Here is a 2,500-nt window from a genome sequence, read left to right on the forward strand (position 1 = left end):
ATTTCTGGAATACTTCTAACAGGGGGGACAAATAGTCAATTTTGAAAGAACTTATTGTCAACCTCTTTCAGATATTAATCTGTCTGATTCAGAAGAGAAGAACTTACATCAGTATCTCAATTTCAATTCAAACATGGGTTTGATTCACAATCCATGTTTTGAGAAATATTTACCATCCTAAAAGAGGAAAAAACGGGGTCTTTGTCTAAAGAAATGCCTTGAGAAAGGGAAGATGTATAGAACCTTTCAACAAGATAGTGCTTTTTCAACTCTCCCAAAATGGAATATATTCCAAACATATATGCCATGGTTCCTTACTTCGACAGGATACAAATATCTAAATTTGATATTTTTAGATACTTTTTCAGACCTATTGCCGATACTAAGTAGCAGCCCAAAATTTGTATCCATTTTTCATGATATTATGCATGGATTGGATATATCATGGAGAATTCTTCAGAAAAAATTCTGTCTTCCACAATGGAATCTGATAAGTGAGATTTCGAGTAAGTGTTTACATAATCTTCTTCTGTCCAGAGAAATGATTCATCGAAATAATGAGTCACCATTGATATCGACACATCTGAGATCGCCAAATGTTTGGGTTCGGGAGTTCCTCTATTCAATCCTTTTCCTTCTTCTTGTTGCTGGATATCTCATTCGTACACATCTTCTTTATATTTCTCGAGCCTATAGTGAGTTACAGACAGAGTTCGAAAGGGTCAAATCTTTGATGATTCCATCATAAATGATTGAGTTGCGAAAACTTCTGGATAGGTATCCTACATCTGAATTGAATTCTTTCTGGTTAAAGAATCTCTTTCTAGTTGCTCGGGAACAATTAGAAGATTCTCTAGAAGAAATACAGGGTTCGGCTTCTGGCGGCAACATGCTATGGGGTGGCAGTCCCACTTATGGGGTCAAATCAATACGTTCTAAGAAGAAATATTTGAATATCAATCTCATCGATATCATCGATTTCATAAGTATCATACCAAATCCCATCAATCGAATCTCTTTTTCGATAAATACGAGACATCTAAGTCATACAAGTAAAGAGACCTATTCATTGATAAGAAAAAGAAAACATGTGAACAGTGATTGGATTGATGATAAAGAAAAAGAGCTCTTGGTTCAGTTCTCCGCCTTAACGACAGAAAAAAGGATTGATCAAATTCTATTGAGTCTGACTCCTAGTGATCATTTATCAAAGAATGACCGTGGTTACCAAATGATTGAACAACCGGGAGCAATTTACTTACGATACTTAGTTGACATTCATAAAAAGTCTCTAATGAATTATGAGTTCAATACATCATGTTTAGCAGAAAGACGGATATTCCTTTCTCATTATCAGACAATCACTTATTCACAAGCCTCCTGTGGGGCTAATAGTTTTCATTTCCCATCTCATGGAAAACCTTTTTCGCTCCGCTTAGCCCTATCCCTCTCTAGGGGTATTTTAGTGATAGGTTCTATAGGAACTGGACGATCCTATTTGGTCAAATACCTAGCGACAAACTCCTATGTTCCTTTCATTACAGTATTTCTGAACAAGTTCCTGGATAACAAGCCTAAGGGTTTTCTTATTGATGATAGTGACGATATTGATGATAGTGATGATATCGACCGTGACTTTGATATGGAGCTGGTGCTTCTAACTATGATGAATGCACTAACTATGGATATGATGCCGGAAATAGACCAGTTTTATATCACCCTTCAATTCGAATTAGAAAAAGCAATGTCTCCTTGCATAATATGGATTCCAAACATTCATGATCTGGATGTGAATGAGTCGAATTACTTATCCCTCGGTCTATTAGTGAACTATCTCTCCAGGGATTGTGAACGATGTTCCACTAGAAATATTCTTGTTATTACTTCGACTCATATTCCCCAAAAAGTGGATCCCGCTCTAATAGTTCCGAATAAATTAAATACATGCATTAAGATACGAAGGCTTCTTATTCCACAACAACGAAAGCACTTTTTCACTCTTTCATATACTAGGGGATTCCACTTGGAAAAGAAAATGTTCCATACTAATGGATTCGGGTCCATAACCATGGGTTCTAATGTATGAGATCTTGTAGCACTTACCAATGAGGCCCTATCGATTAGTATTACACAGAAGAAATCAATTATAGACACTAATATAATTAGATCTGCTCTTCATAGACAAACTTGGGATTTGCGATCCCAGGTAAGATCGGTTTAGGATCATGGGATCCTTTTCTATCAGATAGGAAGGGTTGTTGCACAAAATGTACTTCTAACTAATTGCTCCCTAGATCCTATATCTATCTATATGAAGAAGAAATCATGTAACGAAGGGGATTCTAATTTGTACAAATGGTACTTAGAACTTGGAACGAGCATGAAGAAATTAACGATACTTCTTTATCTTTTGAGTTGTTCTGTCGGATCGGTCGCTCAAGACCTTTGGTCTCTACCCGAACTTGATGAAAAAAATGGGATCACTTCTTATGGACTCGTT

The 2,500-nt window shown here is 36.4% G+C and overlaps 1 pseudogene; it reads left to right on the plus strand.

The window, feature by feature from the left end:
• The window catches only part of LOC133825237 (protein Ycf2-like), a 3,971-nt pseudogene that overhangs the window by 487 nt on the left and 984 nt on the right, over positions 1 to 2,500 (plus strand).

The sequence above is a fragment of the Humulus lupulus genome, chromosome 3 (assembly GCF_963169125.1).
Source record: "Humulus lupulus chromosome 3, drHumLupu1.1, whole genome shotgun sequence".
Classification (NCBI taxonomy): domain Eukaryota; kingdom Viridiplantae; phylum Streptophyta; class Magnoliopsida; order Rosales; family Cannabaceae; genus Humulus; species Humulus lupulus.